Below are 21,458 nucleotides of genomic sequence, written 5' to 3' on the forward strand. Positions count from 1 at the left end.
CCAATTGCTCCATCACTTGGGCAGTGCTGGGAACCAACCTTGCTCTGCCACTCTCCACAATACTGAACTACACCTCATTTAAGTTCCTAACTGAACATATATATAACATACTGAGTGCTTTTGATCTGCTCTGGCCTTGAGTAAAATGTATGTCTTGCACTCCATACAGGTGACCAGTGAAAAGGGGAGAGCTGGAAAATACGACACCGAAGCTGTAGAAGACCCATGGGTGTTTGTTATCTCTGTTTCTTCTCCACTGCAAATCAAGGTCACAGGAAGTATAGTAAAATTACCACAAAAGGGCACAGTCTCATTCTGTAGATGGGAGCTGAAATGCCTCTAGATCTTTCTTCCCCTCCATAGCATCTGTTTTTATACATCCCTTTAGCAAAGCGCTCTGCTCTAATTGGATTGGGCTGTATTCTCTGAGCCACATGCGCTACTTTTAAGTGATCAGAGGCTTAATTAGCCACAGTCTTCCTCACATTTTAAGCAGCCATTTTAAGTTAAAAACATTGCGCATGTTCGGTGTTTTTGGAGAACATTCCTATGTTAACCCAAATGGAAAAGCACCTTCAGCACAGCGCATTTTCTGCAAAATTACCACTAAACAGTGAAATGGTCCAGCCAGTCCCTGGTACAACTTCTTCTATTAGTAGATGTGTTGAGCCCTGGGAGTTTAAGGTGTTATTGCACACACTTTGGCCCCACAGAGTTCGTGTGAACAGCCTTGCACTTTTGCTTGTTCTCTGTTTTCCTGAGATAGCAGATAATCGGTGCTTTCCTTCTAAACAGCTGGACTTGATAATTTATTAGAAGGGAAAAAACGTTCTCTGCTAGCCAGCAGTCTTCACCTGCCCGCTGTCATGTTTATAATGGACCACAGAGGAAGACTGCAGAGTGATTTCGAGGTAGGCATCTTCTCATTGCACACAAACAGCTTTTTACCAGGACTATTCCCTGCACAAGAGGTTTTCTTACAAGGGCTCACTTCCCTCGTGAGCAGCAATGAAAGTGCAGTATAATGTTGCCCTGGGAGGCAAGAGAAAATAGGAACCATAATGAAGCTGGATAGCAAGGGAGAGATGTTCTGCAGGAGCTGCACTGTAACTGGGCTCATGATTGACAGTGACCTTCAGAGAAGAAGAGGCAACCATTCAGACCTCCTGTGAAGAGGGGATTATTTCCCATTACTCTTTTTTTTCCAAACTTGTCATCTCTCTGCCAGATCTAAAGAACAACGCTTCAAACAAACGTGCTTCATCCGTAGTCTTGCCTGGCAAGTCACAAAACGACGGGCACAAAGTACAATTATGAAGTAATCATGCAAAAAGCCTCTGCCACGGGAAACGACCCAGCATGGCACAAGATCGCCTGGGGAGATCTGCATGTCATAGGTGTGGCTTTCCTGGGTGCAATAAGCTGGCAAAGCTGCAGCTATTTGATATATGCATGCACAATTTAGCTCCTACACAACCAGCAGCAGTATGGGGGGTTGCTCTGGAAATCACTCCCTGGATGTCCTGCAGCGTCTAGACCATCTCTTTGCTTTGAATTGTAAGCCATGAACAGTCAGCCCTGGCTGCAAAGGGAAGGGATGGTGCTGGCTTCTTAGAACATGCTGGAGTGGGATTTTCCTCCCAAAGGAACCCAAATCCCTTTATAGCACATTCACCCCATGGTGGTCTTCAAGAAATACTTTAGACCTTGGGAAGCACTGAGGTATAATAATAATTAGGCTCTAGAAATACCAAAGGTAGAGGATAAATAGTCCTGGAGTGAGAATTGTGTGTGTCACATCTAAACGAGATGCAAAAGACTGTTCCCCATAGCTGATGCGCCTTTTTCCATGAGGCAAACATGGAGCGCATTTTCTTAGTCTACTGATGCCAGCTTCTGGCTGTGAGAACTCATTTAACTCCAAGAATGCAGCACTGCCTTAACAAACGAGCTACCCAAGAGCACGGGTTTACATGCTCAGCTTGCTTCCATGCTTTATCTAGGCAGCAGCTGGGACGTGCTCATTTCAGGAGCACTGCTGGATTTCAGTTGGTCCTCGAAGGACCAATAATGCCACTGCTTCAAGGCTAGAGCTAACCAACGACATGCACTGGGGTACAGCAGAGACGGACTGTCTGCTGGGAGAGGCTCTTTGCTCAAAAAACCCTAAGGAGAAGGATTCGTGTCTGTGTGCCACCAGTTATATTGAAGCTATTATTGAACTGTGACAGCAGGATTCCCATCTTCTTCCCTTTGCTTTTCTCTCTTTCTCTTTCCATTCCTCTTCTTTTTCCAATGAGACAAGGCAACTGTGACATCACCAAAAGCATTTTTACCAGCCCTGCAAAGCTCTGTGCAGCCTAAGTACCCGCGTGGAGTTAGAGATGCGTTCAGGTGCACTTTGGGATGGAGGGTGTGGTGGAGCATGCCTTCCATCAGGAGTCATGTGGCAAGGGAATGGTGCAAAAATTGCCTGGTTCAAGCAAGTCCTTTGCAGGGTTTGTACTCATACAGGCAGGAGAAGGTTTGTTGAACTAGCTGGAGAGGCAGCCCAATGGTGGCTTAGCTCTTGCAGAGATGTACCTGTATCCTACGACAGACACAGGAGCTCATCTCCAACAAAGGACCTATCATATTGAGAACAAGGGAAAAAATGTGTGGTGGAAATGGAAGGATAAGGAAGACACACCAGAACATGATGGCATGCTCCAGATTCATTGTACGCCAGCTAAGGAACTCCAGCTCCCCAAGTCCTTGGAAAAAAGCAGGTCTAGAAAGGGTGCAGTAAGACTGCATAGCATGTAGTAAAGCATGTGGTTCATTCAGTGCTGAACTAAGCAGAGCACCGGGGTTCCTGGTCAGTGGTGGTGCTCTGGGGCAAGAGCAGCCTTCACCTTCCGGGATGTCCACCCCAGCGTCTCCTCAGCAGAGGAAGCCCAGCTCAACTACCAGAGATGAGCCCAGGGTGCCTGCAGGAGGGTTAGTGCCTTCAAGCTGGAGACAGCAATGAGAGGAGCCCAGCACTTACTCCTGTTTCACTCCCTGGTCCGGAGGAGCAGAGTGCCCTGGGTCGATGCTGACTGGTGAGCAAAGGCTGGAGTTAAAACCTTGGTCTGAGAGGGGAAAAAAGTCTTTGTTTCATGAACCAGTCTCCAAAGAGCATCCCTTAGAAGAATGCAGCCAGTAAGATGAAATTGCCTTCATGCTTATTAGAGATGTTCAATGAATTAGGAATTCAGTTAAGAAAATGTTCCACTGCAGGAAGCTCAAAAATTAAGGTTATCATTATTGTAGAGGAAGGAAACATTTTTAATGTATTAATTTTTTAAAATGACATCACTACAGACAACACACTTATTCTTGAATCATCCAGGCCAGTAAGGACACCAGTTTTCCTCAGCGATGGGGAACGGTGGCAAGAAGGTTACAGAGAATTAGATGATACAAAGGAGGTTTTCTGTGTGACACAGAGCTCTGGAGGACACCAGGCTGAATAATGGACCCTGAACTGTTGTCTGGAAGAGATGACAGCACTGGATTCCTGGATTTGACCTTTAGTCCTCACCTGTAACTAGCTCTATGTCTTTTCACATCAAGAGCCTGACCTAGCTGGAGGCAACATCAGTGGCTGTCATTGACTCAAACAGGGCTGTGAACCTGAAGAAAAAGGTGTTTCTGGGAACCTCCCTCATATCCCCATACCAGGGCAGGGATTTACTGCCTACATGTCTTTTTGTGGTATGTTTGCATAGCACCAACACCTGCTCCAGGGAGTGTGTGTGGAGGTCCCTGCTGCTGCCTCCGTACCTATGAAATAAAGCAACGATTCAGTTCAAAGGAAAAGGTGTTCCCAAACATCTCCCCAAAATAAGTCTGGATGGGGGACGTGGGTTGTGGTTTTTGTTTTGTTTTGTTTTTTTTCAAGGAAGAGATATCACATGGAAAACTAGGAATAGAATAAATTGCAGGGGAAGGAGTGGAGGAGGAAATTGCTCACAGGCCTTTTGCGTTTCTTGTTCCTTTTCCAAACCTCATGCACGCCACTGTTTTAATTAATAACTCTGTCACCCCTTTCAAACAAAGGAGCGTAAGGAGAATGTATTCCAGGCACGCAGGTACCTGGGGAAATGCAGTGATGGCTTTAACGTTTCGAGGCCTCATTATGAGGCTCTAGGTTTTACTCAAAAGTTGTTCTCTGCTAAGAATTACCCAAACCGCTACCTCAGGAGGTCACTTTGAAGCTGGGCTCAAATAATATTTAAAATGGAAAAAAAAAAAAAAATCAAATACATTGTTTGGAGGTTAATTAAAATAAACACACACACACAAACACAACCACCAGTGATAACATTTCTGTGCAAGGCAGCTTTGTCACTTACTTTTTTCCACCTGACACATGCCCATGATGACACACTGTCATCCTCCCCTGGCACAAAGGTTGGGAGAGTCCTGCTCCCAGACCAGACCCAAGAGGAGGAGACAAGTATCAATGCCTACTTCGGAAACTGCAACTTGCTGAGCATCAGTGATGCTCTGTACACAGCAGCAGCACTCAGACCTCCATGCAGGCAGCGTGTTGTCCCCTAGCGATGGCTGCCTACTTGGCACATTCCCCTTTGACTTCGTTTTGGAGCAAGGAGGACCACAACTGTGTCCTGTTCTGTCCAGGAGCCCCAGGAGCAGCAGCTCTGCTCAGTCTTTACCGTGTGTGGTTTGGGTTCACTGCAGAGCAATGGGCCAGTTTCCCTTTCTCTCTGTAGCTAGGTACCTGCCAAACTCGTGCTGCACATCTCAACCTGCTTCCCACCTCCATCCATCCATCCTCCTTTTACAGGCTGGGAAAACAGGACCTCCCAAGACCACATGGAAACAAGAGGCAATCTCTGGAGGCCCCATTGACCTCTTTATTTTTTGAGCAACTCTTTCCCATTTGGGCAAGACAAAGAGTAACTAAAACTATCTGCAAATACCTTCTGTGGAGGTAGCAAGTGCCTCGTGGGAAGTTGCTGATGTGATACATTCAGGCTGTCACTGATCATCACTTTCCTGCGCAAACAGTTCAATGATGCTGCTTTCCTTAATTGCATTAAAAAAATTAAGTCAGGAGATCAACAGTGCCATGAAGAATTCATGGGGAAAAGAGACAATATCCATCCACCTAGGAAGGCTGCTCCAAAAAGACAGACCCTGCAACCAGAGCTCAGGTGGTTGGTAAACGAAATGACAGAGGGACAAAATTCTCTGAAGCTGCTGTTTCCATTTGTGGTTTTAACAGCAGGTAAGATTTGATAACCTGCACATCCAATGACAGAGGTTGTACCACCAGAGGAATTGACTGTGGTTACCGATTAATTTCCTTCTGGCTGTTCACAGAGCAGCAGCTCTGCCTCCATGGTGCCCATGGAGGTCCCATCTTGTGATGGAGACATCCTCGCTTGCAACCCCACTGGCTCCTTCTCCCCCACTGGGTGAAAAATGCCCATGAAAAATTGTTTTTGTTGACCTCCCAAAAAGGAGCTTTTTAAAAGTACTGAACAAAAAAGGAGATATCACCATATCCAAAGCACCAGCAGCAGAAAATAGTATCTGATAAGACGAGCAGACTCAGCCTTTCCCCAGACACTCTCCCACCCGAACCTGCCTTCCAGCACCCCTTTGGTTCAGCAAATTCAGGACTTTCCCCCAGCAGCCAGAGAAGACATGAACTTGTGGCCCACTCCGTGTGGGGCCATGGTGGGAACTGTCTCCTCTCCGGAAGCTTCAGAGATGTTTGCATAAAAGGCACCAGCACAGCTCAAGCCTGGGTGAGTTCCTCATCCCAACCTACAATGTGCTTTTTGAGTGAGCAGTTTAAAAGGATGAGTCAGGGAAAGGATTTCACAACAGACCTGCACAGTCAAATGGTGGCTAAAGAGGAGCATGCTGGTGTAGGAGACGGGGCCAGCCGTAGGCCTGGGGAGATGATAACAAATAAGAAGTCTCCAAATGGATCCAAACATTACAGTGCAGAAAAACAAGGGCAATCCTCCAAAATCAGTATATAAGGAGGCAGCAGGGACTTCTCAGGAAGGACTTGGAGAAACCCATGATAAAAGCTAGAGACATGGGGGAAAAGAATGCACCAGAGGCTGCCCAGAAGCAAGGTTGCAGGATAAGCATGGATAGGTCCAGGAGGGGTCCCTGGTAACACAGAGTAAAGAAAGAGCACGTAACAAGAGCACCATGGGCAGGGCACGGTATCATAGATTGCCTCATGGAAAACTGCAGTGTGGGTTACCATGATCTCCATGAGAAAGGATGAAATGGACTTCAAACCAGGCACAGATGCTGCCCTAACAGAGCTCCAGAAACACTCTGGGGGTGTATGAGAATGTGAAGGCTTACAAACCAAAAACAAAAATGAAAAGACCCAGGAAAACATAAAAGGCAAAACTTGGCCGAGGGAGCAAATGGTATCTCAGAAGGTCTGTTTTGTGAATCACCATACACTGCTTCAATTGCCTTCCCCCCCAAAATCACAGTCCTCACTGTGAGCCAGTCCGCAAGGACCCAGAATTTGAAATTGGGATGAAAACCCCCATTTGCTTCCAAACAGCAGAGAAACTAGAAAAAGCACAGTGCAGTCAAATGCAAAACCATTTGCTCTTTCAACACCTACGAGCACATTTTTCTTTTTATGATCCATTTGGAAAACAGTGTCTTCTGCAAAGAACAAAAATAATCCTCCCGTCAGGCACCCCGAGGCATGGCAGTGGTCCCAGAAGCAAATCACCAGCTTCAGATCTGCGTGACGTTACGAAGCTTAATGAGGGTGACATGTACCGCCACGCACCAAACACACCTTTGGATAACGCGGTGAGGCAAGAGCCCTTCTCAAAATTGTGAGCTGCAGTTTAATTCTGGCTAATCCCACTTGCTTCAACCGTCGCAATGATGACAGCCCACTACCCCACGCCTACTGTGCTGGTGAGCGCTTGAGAAACCCTCCTAAAACGCAGTGCTTTCTTTTTTTGGCATTGCCAGATGAGTCTCCAGCACATCCTGATCTCTGCCTTGTGGCTGTTGTTCTGAACAGCCTCCAGTATTTCCTCCAGCACCTGGTAACTGGTAGAAATTGAGGGTACATTTTGGGGTGCCCTTGAAGGATTTCCAAGTCTAGAGATCATGTAAACACAAAATAAATGTGGTTTTATATTCAAAATACAACCGTAGGGTGCTTCATTTTGAGGGGGGGCATTACTACCAATGCAGCCAGGCAGAACACTGGCTTCTCATATGAACTGGGATCCTATTTGCATTCAGATTAAAGCAAGAGAAAATTGCCAGCACAGTGGGATTAAAAATTTTTATGGATCCTATTGGCATGATGTATGTGTCTGCCAAGCGATGGGAACTGAGTACAAAATTGAGAAACTTCAGCAATCAGTGGGGGAAAGGAGACAGACTGCAATGACTTTTTAATGCTTTATACATTTTTTGTGTGAATTTGATGCTCACAGAAGGCAGTTATAATAAAAGGTTTGAAAGAGATGGTGAATATAGCAATGCTTTGTCTTTCTAGAAAGACCTGACCATCTCAAGATCTCAAAGCACTTTTCAAACTCAGGGAGGTCTTAACTGCATTAGGGCAAGAGCAGTAAGTAAACTTAGGTCACATACCAAACCCATTGGAGATGCAGGGACACCAGCGTCTTGTACCTGCCCTTCAGGTGCTCTGAACATTGGAGCACTCTGCTTTTCTTCTCATAATGCAAAAACCTGTATGCACAGAGCTTGAATTTCTAACCTCCAGTACTTCCCAAACAGTCTCAAGCAGAGACCACACCGTGGTACAGATCTGTGATGACAGTGAAGAAGAAACGCACGTGTTTCCCCCTCTGGATAGAGAAGGATTTGAACACAAGCTTTAGGGAGTAAGAGGTTAAATGCTATTTCCAGTAAATATCCACAGAAAAAAACCCCACTAGAGAACAGGTATCTAAAATGACTTCACAGGCACAGAGAAAATAATAGAGAGAAAATCTGAATGCAAAAGGAAACTTAATAGAAAACTGGATGGGCAGAGATGCAACCTGGGTGTTCTAGATCCAGTTTATTACCTACTTGATTAATTTGTATTGCTTCCTTTATTTGAGAGTGGTTTATTGTGGTTCAACACCAACCTTTTCTTAATCAACTTTAAATAAGTCAAAATGAGCCTAATTTAAAATTTAATGGATGTCTATGCACCATTCTTCACAAATATAACTGGTGTAATGTCACCTCCATTTCTACTGGTGGAGCTACATGTGTTGGCAACACTTTTAAAATTGAGTTAATATTCCAGCATGAAGCACTTCCAAAGGAGACCTGCATACCCTCCTATGTCCAGGAGTGCTCAAAACTGTATCAGATTTGGCTTTAAAAGCCTCAACGCTGCTGGTTGGATTCATGCATACCAAGGCACATGTATATTGCTAATTGACTTAGGTAAGCTTTCCCCACAAGCCTCAATGTGCCTTATGAAATCGTACACCCTTTTCATTTACAGCCTGTTTCCCAACACACTGGGCTTCCAGTGTAGCTTCCACTGTCCTCAGATGGGATTCTAGAGTCCAGCATTCCCCCATCACATGCATGAAGGATCAGAAGTAACTGCCTTTTCCTGCACTTCTGCACCTCAGATGTAGCTCCACCAAACTCTTGTCCCTCCAGAGTTTTGTCTCAGCAGAAAAGGGGCACGGGGTAGAGAACAAGCAGCCAGGAGGCACCCATAATGCCACCCCAACACCCAACCATGTCCAGAAGAAGCTGCCATCAATCTATGCCAGTGCTCAGCCATGCTGGAGATGCTGGTAAGCAGTAAAGTCCTGTTACTGCTGCCTTTTCCTCCCACTGTCATGCCGCACCTTTACCAAGGGGCACCACCGGACTAGCATTTAAAGCCACCAGGTTTCCACATGACCATAAAACCAACAGAACTGCAGCCCAAACAAGCTCCCTGTTCAAGCCCTACTGAACCATTGGCCGTTGTGACTGTTGGTGGGTTTTGGGTCAGGAAAAAGGAAGGAGGCGACTGCATTTGACTGGAGCCCTGGGAACACAAAGTGGCTGTTTCCTTCATCATCCACTGCATGGGGTAGCCTAGATGTTTTACTTAAACCAGTTGCCTTTCCCCACCATACTCCTCTGTAAGCTAAAGCTGGCTCCCGAGGGCCAGGTCACCCTTATAACCCCTACCCATAATGCCTTTTTATGCATATTCTGTCTAAACCCACACTTTTAGGTATGACATCTGTCCTTGCCTGTTTTGGTTTTGTTTTCAGGTTGCACAGACACTTCCCTGGGCTGCTCCAGCCTTGGGTACCGTGGCAGCTCCTCCTAAACATCTTGGGCAGAAGCAGGGGCTGCAGCTGGAGCCCTGTCTGCTTGGCCTGAGATCAGATTACAGGAAACATCGGCCTCCCCCCAGTGATCGTTTCCACCTTTGTTAGTTTTTGGCTCCAGCATCTATTTTGATAGATGCCAAGATCTGAAAGCTGTTAGTAAGGAAATGGAAGATGGGAATGGCCACGATTTAACCCTTGCTCGGCAGCAACATTAGCCCACAGCGCAGTTTCCATGCACTGGTGTTGATACATTTAAGTAAAAAAAAAGAAAAAGAAAAAAGAAAAAAAAGGGGAAGATAAAAAAAATAGAACAGAAACTACTCGCATAGAAAAAGCAACCACTAAGCCATGTTCCAGTGCTGATCCGTGAACACGGAGGCAGGAGCCTCACCGAGGCTGGTTGCACCCAGTGCAAATCACAGAACTCACCAAAGGAGAACACGGCCCACAGGGCCAGCACCGCAGCTCTCTGCAATGACAGAGCAGGGAGAGGATGGCCACAACCCCACACGCTGCGCCCCACTGACTTCTGCCAGCACTCTGCCTTCCCACTGACCCTGGCCCTGCAAAAATGAACGTCCTCAGAGCTCTGTGTCCACCGTCAGGCAAACGCACATACACTTTTGAGTTCCCTTCACATTTGCCAGAGAAGCATAAAGAAGTTTTACTGTCCACAGAACATGATCCTAAGGTACAAAGCCATGACAAGAGGAGCCCAAGGGTTAATGTTGGGCTTTACTTTTCTGCTGGCATTTCACCAAAAAACATTCCACCCCCAGCATTTCAAATAACCACAGATAAAGCAGTAACAAAGAGGAAAAACTGGTTTAGAAAGTACCTGATAATGTCCCTTTAAACTTCCACTTCAGAGCAAAAACCTTCTTGCTTTGAAATAAATGGCTCTGGACAGGAGGAGGCAAGGGACACACAATGTATCATTCTCCTAAATACAAGTTTTAACTGAAAAAAGGAAACAAATTTCTGAGAATTTACAACCCAACCAGTATTTAACACTCCTGCCCATGTCAGTATCTGGGCATATTCCTCCCTGCACTCAAGGATCATTTTATCTGCTCTTCCTCCATCACAGTTCTACTCCACAAAAACCTAAAGAAAAGATACACAAACAAAATTCCTGATACAAATAATCACATGGGTGGGTTTTTTTTCCCTAGTTGATATAGTTGCAATTTAGTTTGCTACAAAGTTAATCCAGAAAACACTGAAACAAGGGAATGAAACCCAGGGCCACAAAGTTAAAGAGGAAAACCAGGAAAGCAAGGGAAAAATACACTAAAAGGTAACTGCCTAGTAAGGGACATGCAGCAAATTCAATCTAAATTAACTAGTGGTGGAAAACAAAGGCAGATTAGTTAAAACACACCAAATTTCTTTGTTGGGAAGCAAAGGCAGATTAGTTAAAACGCACTAAATTTCTTTGCTGGGACCCTTCTCCAGAATGAATAAATGGGCTGGAGGGCTCGACACAGAGGATGGATGTTGGGACTTCCAGCATCGGGATCAAGCAGTCCATGGGAACTGGGAATCCCAGGCACTTCGGCTTCCACAACATAAAGAAAAGTACAGAAAATGTATAGGAAAGCCCAAAGAGGTTGTTCATCTTTGTACCTCACTGGCTGCTGAGCACAACACTGCAAACAGAATGGGAAACAATGGCTTGGCAATAACAAAGGCAGGAAAACACTTATTTAGCATCCAGCTACTGCCCAACCTAACATGCATGAGAGAGCTAACACCTCCTAGAGCAGGTGACCCCACAAAATTGATGGCCCTGGCAGAAAAGTTTTGGCAGGCACTTGACCCCTGTCCACTGGCTAGCACTTGCTCCACACGTGGCGAACACAATGAGACCTCTTGCTGCTTGTGGCCTGTGTGGATGACCACTGGTGCAAGAAAATGGAGAAGAACATCTGTCACTCCTGGGAACCTCTGTATCACCATCACCTCCCTGGCATTGCCTTCCTATCTGCCTCCTAAGTCAGAGCAACACATCCATGAGATGAGTGGCTGGCCGAGCCAAGGCTGGTTGCTCCTGGGGTATCAGAGACCATCAGTGGTGCAGGGAAAAAGCCTCTCGTGGCCTTCTTGGTGAGCAGAACTTCAGAGAGAAGTCATCTGCTTGAAACAGCACATGTGCATGTCACCTGTCAGCTGGCGCTGGGCACGGCAGTCTCCACGGGAGGATTACCAGCTCCACTCAAATAAGAGTAATGAAACAATGCAAACAAGAACAGCGCTTAGTCACTTGTTCGAGTCTCACCCCCTTTTGTTTTTACAGATGTGCAGTTCACGGAAATGAGATGATTAGCTCATCAAAGCATCTGTCAAGGGGAGAGACAAACCAGCTTTTTACAAAGGCATCCAAGTGACAAGACCTGTCGGATATGGGCTGCGGGGAATCTCTCTGAGTCTTATTTTTGGATCTATTATAATCAGCCTTACCAGCTTATTCGTTATCTCCAACACATCAATGGGGAAGGGAAAGATAAATATATAAAAACTTGTCAAACATGGCAATCTGAAAATGGTAGGGTTTTTTGTGAAGGATGTATATCCTTGCACTTTTACAGCACTTTCTTTTAACAAGAGCTATACAGCTTGGCCTTTGCTTCTGGAAGATTTAAATCACTTGCCAAACAATTTAAATGGACTAAATTCTTTTATTTTTGTATTCTTAAATTGGGACACCTTAAAAAGAGTGATTTTCAGGTATCCAGTGATCAGCAGGCTTTGCAAATCAGCAACAAAACTACTCATGTGCTTAACATTGGACATGTGCTTCGTTGCTTTTCCAGATCAGGTGAGAAAGGGTGGTCAGCAGTTTCAAAGTCCTCAACTAGGGCTCCAGGGATTTGAATTAAGCACCAATCTCTACCTTGGGCTTCCCGTCCATCTCTGGACAAGCCACATCCACCCTCTGGAAGATAGGGAAAGGTCCCCCATTTGCTGTGATGAGTGACACCTCAGGACATCCCTGCTGTCTTAGGCATAATGCTCGTGAGCATGGGGAGGCTCTAGGTTCAGTTGGAGCCACACTGATGATAGGGATATATGGTGGCAATCAAGTGCAAAGGGCCATTTAGTGGCCTTCAAGAGCTCAGCAATGGAGCACAAAGGAATTTTTTTTTTTTTAATAATGAAAGAGCTGGGACTGAAAGGGAGATTACTCATTTGTTCTTAGACCTTTGTTGTTAAGCACACCACACCTACTATGAGAGCAACGGCAAGCTGTCGGCTTCACTGCCCAGTTGGCTTGGTGCCACTCAACACTCACTCAGCATGTGCCGTCTCTTCATCTGGGACTAACCCGGCTGGCGCAGAGAGAAGCGAGCGCTCGGAAACGCAGCACTACAAGTCTGCACAGCTCTGGGCACAACTGAAATTTCACGAGTGCTCAGCAGGCGGTGAGGAAGCGAGTCCAGCCAAAGAGAGATGTAGTAAGTGGAAACAAACGGAAATGACACAGCCTGGGCATGAAGAGACATGTACAGTCGGCGTGGGGAAAAAAAAATGGGTTATAATGTAAAATCAAGCATTAGCTGCCAGTGCTAACTAGCTTATGACAGCATGACAGCTCCTTGCACGTGCAGAGACAGTGTTCAGCCTCAAACAGCCGCAAGCATAAGGCACCGGAGCGGGGAGAGGGCTGGGAACTTCAAAGGACTAACTAAAGGTCTTGCTGCCTAGTCTGCTAAAGACACAACAAAATAATCATGTTTAGGAGGTGCAGGCTGGCTAATAGCCTCCTCTTCCCCTTTACCCACTCAAGTCACAGGGGAGATGAACCAGCTGCCATGCACTTCAGGCCACCACAGTTTCATCTTGGCTCATCCTTTGACCAGATGCAACAGTAGGTGCCTCCTGGTGATGACCATGGCCCTCTAAAATGCCCATGGTGTCTACCATGCTCAGATACTTCCTTATTCCAACAAACCCAGCCACTCTCCTCCCCAGGATGCTCCACCACGGCACAGGCTGAGGCGTAGCACTGCTCTCCCAACACCGCACATTATCTTCTGAAGCAGAAAAGACAACATTTGTGTTGGGCACTGCCCATCAGTGCATTTAACAAAGCTTTCCACCCTCTGCTTGCTGCTCTGTGCACCTTTCACCAGTTTTCTGGTGAGCACTGGAGTCTCTTTTGTGCGACAGGGATGATGGGGGGAGGCTTTTGCATAGGCAGCTGTATAGCCTGTCTGGCCAAAAAGGCTTTCTTCCCTCCATCCCTATTCTTATCCTTTCCTTCCTGTTTCTATTCATTCCTTTCCTATTCCTAAGCCTAAGAGCACGTCTGAGATGTCCTGTTTGCTCTAGGCCATATCTGCTTGTAAGCAGGCCAGGATCAGCAGCATGGTGGCAAGAAGAAAGTGTCCCTCGTTTGGTGGCTCTCCCCAGCCAGCAGGCCCCACTGCCTTGTTCCTGGGATGTCTTGAATCACAGTGACTTTTTGTCAGGACCTGCAGTGGGAGATGATTCAGTCCAAGCTCACGGGCATAGAGCAGACAGAAGAGCCATGTGGAGGCTTTGGTAGGTCCCTCCTCATGACTTCACTAGGCGGGATACGGAGCACTTGCACTGCGGGTGAGAGGAGGGGGAATGCTGCACCCTCACCTTGAGTAACAGAAACCAGTGGCTCGGATCCTCTCATTCTCTTCCAGCTACGTGGTGCCATTCAACCAGTGCCAGCTCTGGGCCCAAATAGACAACTAAGCCTTTCCTGAAGGTTAGAGGTGCTTATAGTTTGTCAAAAGCAGCATGGCCTGCTCCTTCAAAACAAGAGGAAGGACAAGGAAGATATTCATCAGAGCCTAACCAGTTCAACCCTCCTTGAGGTTGAGCAATTTGTAAGAATTGATTACCTGCTTCTTTTCCTTGAAGCACAGCTCAAGTCCCAGCTTGGCTGCTCCCTCATGCTTCTTCAACACCTCCTCCCAAATGTACCCTCAGCTTGTTCCAGACTTGAGACTAGATGTCAGCAAATGTCCTCTCCAGTGGGAGCACTTGCCCCGAGTTAACAGCTCAACAGACACGCCAGGCAGCCACGGGGGTAAGCAGGGGAAGGAGGAGAGGTCCACGGGTGTTGGTGATGCCTACTAGCTGCCCTGAAGACTGTGTGCTGATGATGATCAATTAGTTGGCAGACAGGAAAAATCCCATTTTCCTCTCTTTAAACATCCATGAGTGATACTAGGAGTTATCTAATACGAGTAACTGAAAGGACTGAAAAATCTACAGGGTCCAGCAACTTACTGGACTCCAAGAAGAAGCAATTCAATAACGTACTTTACATTCTCACCATTTTTTTTGCTCATTTCCCTTTTTGTCCTACACACAAAAAAGAATGGAAATACTATAGCAACTGCTAAGCATCAAGATCCTTTTGCAGGAACCAGCGCACTGGGCCTGCACTGACATAAAACTGGAGAATCAGATTATATCATTTTTCATAAAGTTGGGAGAGCTGGTCCCCAAGGGCACATACCAAGTCACTTAGCAGCTATCCTGCCATAATAGCTTTCAGCTTTCCAATATAACTTTTCCTGGGTTTCCTCCAAAAACTAGTAAGCCTAAAGCTGCCTGGAACAAGCTCACTCTGTAGAATTTCCCCCACTCGCCATTGGACAGCAGATGTGTGACTGCAGGGCTAATGCATTTGAGGATTTATTAATTAGCTAGGTGGTCTGGCCAGCAATTCCTCCTGGCGCTTCCCTTCCCAGACCTGCTGTGCGCAGTTGGGCAATTTCCAAAGGCAGCAGTGGTACCCCCAAGCATGTCTGACTATACCATTTATTATCAGTGCACCTCGGCCACCTCTCCAAGTCACACAACTTGCAGTCAACCCTCCCATAAGGCTGAGAGTAGAAATGCAATGGGCAGTACAAGTGGTAACAGCTTGGACTCGTCAAAGGAACCTAAGTGAATACGGCACCTGGCTGCTACCAAAGTTGGTGGGAATTGGGCACCTCATTGCCCTAAGTCCAGACAGAAATTGCAATCCAGGCACTCCTATCCCAACCCAATCCTGTAGGTAACTGCTCAACTCATCACTATGATTTGGGGATTAAAAATCAACCATCTACACACAGAATTTGTACCCGTTGTCTAGAAGCCAAGCAGTACATGAAGTGGTCAAATCCCAAAGGCAAATGCCTTTGCTTTTCATATTTCACTCTTGGTGACTTCTCAAAGAGCTATTATATCATCAATATCTGCATGAAGTTTATTCTGAGTGGTTACTGGAAGATTACAACTTGTCAGCAATTAGCATAAAATGAGTAGGATTTGAAGGCAGGACAGCCCATCATAAAGGGCTTTTTAGACACAGCTCTGATGCTGGTACTTAATAGAGTATTTTAAGAATCATTCCTAAACAGCTACAGGTCAACCAGATATTTTTATATAATGGATGCAAGAAGGACTGACAGTCTGATTTACAACTAGAATCCAAAGAGTTTCTTGCTTTTGAAAAGACAGTCTTTCTCCTTGTCTTATAATTTCCATTCGGAAAAACAAATCCCCTGCAATGCACACCTGGCTTTTCATTTGAGCTCTCCAGAAGGTCCTAGGGAAAGACCATCAAAGACAGCCAAGTGCCTAAATACTCCAGGCCCCTTTCGTACACCTCCTTCTTTAGAAGTCAACGGAAATAAGGGGAATAATTTTACTTTACTCTAGGGGGTCTGCATAAGACTTCAGAAAAGGTAGTATTTCTTGAAGGCATGCATGTGGATATAATCCTTCAGTCACATTCTTTCTGTTCTGATTTGGACAGTTGGTGGGTTTGTTCGTCATCTGTCACATTGGACAAATAAGGAGAAGATGTCACAGCTCCCTGGGAGTCCCCTTAGGGCCATCAAGTGATTCTGCTCCACGGCTGATCCTGAAGTTGGGACCCCATCCCCTCCCATAGTAAGGCTTTACATGCACTTTGATGCAGGGAAGGAGGAGGCTTAGCAGCATGAGAGCTTGCTCTCTTCCCTGTAAAAACACTATATAATTAATCTTGCTACCATTACACAGGTAAGGATATGAAAACTGACACAACAGCCCAGAGACAGCCAGGAGACCCCAGGTGTCCTTCACCCCATTTGCCACTGCTGAAATCTATGAGCTAAAGCTCCCCCTGTTCCACTTCAGCCCCCAAATTCTGCCACATCTCCAGTGCCAGAAATAGCTGCCTACTTCTTCTGGGATTATGATGCATTCCTTCCTCAGACTTACAAACCCATTTCCTTCTCAGTGGCAGAGGATTAAATTGCTTTCAGAATCAGCGGAAACACTCTGTGCTCTTACAAATAACGCATTAGTATTAGGGCAAATTAATCTCTGATCTCATTCATCATTTGCTTCAGTCCTCTTGGTAGACAATATATCAGTCTTTTGACAGCACAGACTTCTTACAGTCTCAGAGAAAAAAGCTTTGGCATCTGGTTTAGCCACTGCAGCTCCAGCAGCATGGGAGTACGGGGTGTTGAGGACAATCCTGCCACCGTTCTTGGATGCCAGCAATCCAGTTGTAATGACCTGCAATGGCTCTCCCTGAACGGACAACAGCGCAGGCCCTGCAAAATTACTCATTTTCGCATGGCTTCCTATTAGTAACCTTCATCAGAACCCTGACGATTCCTTGCTGCAGGTTCATCTGTATCAGCCTGCTTACACGAGGGCTCCACATGCTCCCCCGAATAACTTTCCTTCCCACATTTCTCATTGTCTGTGAAGTGGTGCAGAAGTGGATTAAATAAGCTATCATCTCGGTTAGTGATAATGAGAAAATTGAAACAAGCTGTTCCATAAATGTGATCATTATCTAGTAAATTAAATGAGATATTCAAAGTGTCCACCCAGCAATGGCCAAGGAACTTCTCTTACTCTGCATTTCTTTTATCTGGGAGAAAGAGGAAATGATCACAACCTCCTACAAACCGGAGACTTCAATGGACACACTGTCATTAAAATCATCTGGCTTTCCACACTTGCTGCAATGGACGCAGCATGGTAATTACTGGCCGTTCAAAGGCCGAGAAATTCAACTCTGGGTATTGCTGGTGCTAATAGCCAGTTAACAGGGACCAGATTTTTGAGGTTTGTCTTCTGGAGAGCGGGGCTGAGGACACCATACGTCACCAGGGTGAGAACTGCTGTCCATGCACATACTGCCTAGAGGTCCACTGCAGACAGCCGGGGGCTGCAGGGATAGCTGGGGCTTGGAAACCTACTGAAGATGCTGGGGAAAAAAAAAAGCCAACAATTTCAAAGGGCAAAGCAGAAAAACAGTTTTCTGATAGGTGGAGGAAGGAGAGGAGCAGTCAGAGCTTCATACCTGGTTGTTATTGGGATGTCATTGAAGATGGGGTGGGGGGAAAGGTGGAAAATCAGCCTATCTACCTCTTTCTGTCTTCTACCTAAATGCCTGAAACTCTAAGCCTCAGGAAATAAATGTACTTAAAAAAAAAAGACTGTGGAAATCAGGAGTTTGTATTAACTCTCTTGTTTTACCATGCAAAACATTGACAAAAAGCAAAATAATTCTCTATTTTCATTGCATTTTTCTTCATGGTTCTGTTGATCCCTTTTCCTCTTCTGAAGAGGAGGATAAAAACATGCCCTCTCCAAACCATTTCGTCCTCATCCCTGACAAAAGCTGAATGTTGGGGAGTGCCTGACTGGTCCCTTGGCCCTGGTTCTCTGTTTTGCTCTGGGATGCAGAGTGGTTTGCAAGAGACCACACGAGCGGCCTATGGGCTTTCCCAGGGCAAGGGGAGCTCCCATACCAGCAGCCCAGCAGGGCCCAGGGGTGGCTGACGTGTCCCCAGTCCATGCCAGGCCAATCTGCTCTCTTCACCCCAGTTACTGGCACACCCCGACGTGGGGTTGCTCAAAAGTATGGGATCCGCGAAGGATCCGGCCCCTGAGTGGAAGAGCAATCTCACAATGGGAGCCACGCAGAAGACATGTCCAGCGAGCTTGTATCTAACGGTGCTCCAGCCTGCAAACGCTTGTCAGTTGCTCTCACGAAGTGCAGCAGCTCTGGGTATTTTGTAGCTTATACAAGAGTCTCAACAAACTACAAACAAGTGACCAAACTGTGAAATGCAGAGCAGGCCCACGGTATTCCCAAGAAGCCAAAACTGCCTTCAAGGAAGTGTGCTGCTGGAGGAGAAGGTGCTGGGCACTCTCCATGAGAGCACCTTTCTCCAGCAAGCCCCCTGCTCTCCCTTCCCAACATATTATCCTTGGGACAGAGTAAAGATGCAGGCAAGGAGCACAACGAACTAATCCAGAATCTGGAGCTGTCTGAGCCGAAGGAAAACCTCTGTGGCAGTGGTGGAGAGCAGGAGCTGCAAGCTCCAACTGGCCATCGGAGGGCAAACTGCTCCAAGCATTGCTGCACAGTTCAACACCGGCATTGCTAACTTTGCTTGCAGTCAGACTCCTTTCTTGAAAGATAATCCAGGCATGCCTTCCAAGGAGTTTTAATTGTTCAGAAATTTTGGAAGGGCTCTTATTCCAACCAGACAGAAGCATTGGAAAAGGCAGCAAGCAAAGCAGGACACGCTGGGAATGTCCTGCAGCTCCCCGGGCCAGCACAGGAATTCCTCTTTTCCCCAATGGCAGAAACATGATGGCAGGCCTTCAGCATAACCCAGTCAAAGCAGGCTGCTAGGAAACGTTGGAGACGGTTAAAAATAGGGATTGTGCTGATCCAGTGTTAACTCTTAACAGAGAAGGCAGTGATTTCTCGCTGGGTGCAGGGAGGCACTCTGGAAGGGATTGCTGGGTGCAGACATCCCCACCAGTCTGCTTTTATTTAGCAGTCTCTCCCCTGGGCTGCCTTCGTATTTTGCAAAGGCAAAATACGCGATCGCCCCAGCTCCCCCTTGTATTTTGCTTTATAGCCTGTTTGTTTTCCTCCTAACACTGCAGAAATCAACCCAGAACGGCCATTTTCATGGCTGGCCTGTTTCCAGCACACTTTCTGCCTGGCCTGCCGTTCTGATGGCAATAAGCAGCATCAATTAACAAGGAGCAGATACTGTAGCCCATCACCACAGAGAGCGGCAGGCTGTCAGAGCGTGACCTGAAGATCTCTCTATCCCCGTTTTTGCCCAGCAGCTTCTCCTTCATCTGTCTGCACGCACGTCTCCATTCCTTAATTTCATAGCTCTTTAGCATGGAAAAGAAGCAAGGAGGCTTCTTTGCAAATATCTTTGCATCTTTTTATTTATTGGTGAATTTTAAGATGAAAATCAATTGAGCGTCTTGTACCTGGGCCAATTCCCAAGTGCTTTATTTCTTTTGAGCACTCCATATGGCCCACACTGTACAGCAATGTTCTAGCTGGGAAGCATGAGGATTATTAACATCAAGGAAAGATAAACTTAAGAGCAGAGTGCCAGGACAGCCGGCAAGCTACTCACTACCCATCTGCAGGCAGTGCCTCCAACAAGCGCTCCTTACTGCTGCATAATGCTAGGATGGAGAAAAGCCTCCCTCATCCTGAAAACTGAGAAATGTCCCCAGTACACCTCCTTCCACTAGGGAGAAGATAGGTCATGCTTGGTAAGCAGTGAAATAATGTGGAGTTTAGTTACAAAACTGGGAAGCAGGTGGACTCGTATCTGTTCTCTCCAGCCAGCCTCACTGCCACCTGAAAGCCCTCGGAGGAAATGAATGGAGTTGCTCTATTTCTCCATTCCTTGAAGCATCACGGAGCAACCGATCAGCAAAGCTCATTCAAACAGCATTGCTCAACTGGATTGTCATGGAAATCTAGTGGTTTGAAGTCAAAAGGCATAGATTGCAAATGGGTTTTGACAGGAAGGTTTCCAAGACCAGAGAGAAACAAAGCCAATCTGTGACTGACTAACCTGCTATCACACCCAGAACAAAAAACAAGCTACGAAACCTTTGAAAACTGTCACAAAATGAACTCAACATCTACCGCCACCTCTGCTTGGCTGATAACAACCTACCCTGCCCAAGCGCTAGGAAGGACCAAATAGCCCAGGCTGTAATTATCTCAGTGACCACATGGAGTTGGAGGTGCAAACCTGGTGACACTTCTTGCAGACCTGGCAACCTTCCCAGTGCCATTAACAGTTTTGCTTGAGTAAGCATCCATGAGGGTCCAGCAAGCTCCAGTAAGCACCAGCTCTGCTTGGCAAGCGGAGACCTTGCCAGAGCTGAAAAGAGAGGTACTCGTGCAGAGAGGCAGCCCGTTGAGGAGTGAAACTAGTTGGCATTCAGCACAGGAGAGCAAGGGGAAACCGAGCACCAGCCGCAAGGGCAGCTGCCCTGTGCTTGAGCTGCTCCTGGCTCATGTACAGCTCAAATCCTTCTTTAAATCCTGACAGCGAGGAGCTCAGGGCCCTGCTAATCCCATGCCCCCACATCTGCACAGCTCCACTACGCAGCAGGGGGCAGCTGCTGGGACTGCGGTGTATCTAGTACTGACACTTCCAAGGTGGTTTTGGTCTGCCCAGCCCTTTGCTGTGCCTGAAGGCTAAAGCCACACAACAGCAGCACCCATATTTTGTGATGAAGCCTCAGAGCGCACACAAAGCATGACCCACAGCCCGGGGGATGAGGGACAGGCTTTCCGGGACTGAGCCTCAGCCTACACACCAAACTGCCAAATCATCGACGAGGCATGAGCACGGCGAAGTCTGGGCATCACGCACAACCAGATCACTCGGGCATTGCAGTTTCCAGGCTCAGGCACCCAGCTGCTCCCAGAGCTGGTCAGCTAAGGCCAAGGCAGCGAGAGCATCGTCCTCGCACTGACGAGCACAGCAGGGTTTTGGTAGCAAAAGCCCTGGCAAGCCGTTAACCTTCAGAAGCAAGGGTTCGCTGTGGTTTCTGCAATGTGATGGACTAAGCCAGACAGGACGTCTTTCTATTTTACTTCTGCTCTAGCAGGAACGGGCGGTTGACGGCACCTGATCCCAGACCACAGTTAAAGAGAATGCTTCCAGATCATTGCACAAATAATAGTAATATTCACAGAATTACAGGAAAACATTGCTTTTCTAACTCCAATTCCAGGTTGAAAGGCAGTGTTATTAG

Source organism: Ciconia boyciana, chromosome 11, assembly GCF_034638445.1.
Source record: "Ciconia boyciana chromosome 11, ASM3463844v1, whole genome shotgun sequence".
Taxonomy (NCBI): Eukaryota; Metazoa; Chordata; class Aves; order Ciconiiformes; family Ciconiidae; genus Ciconia; species Ciconia boyciana.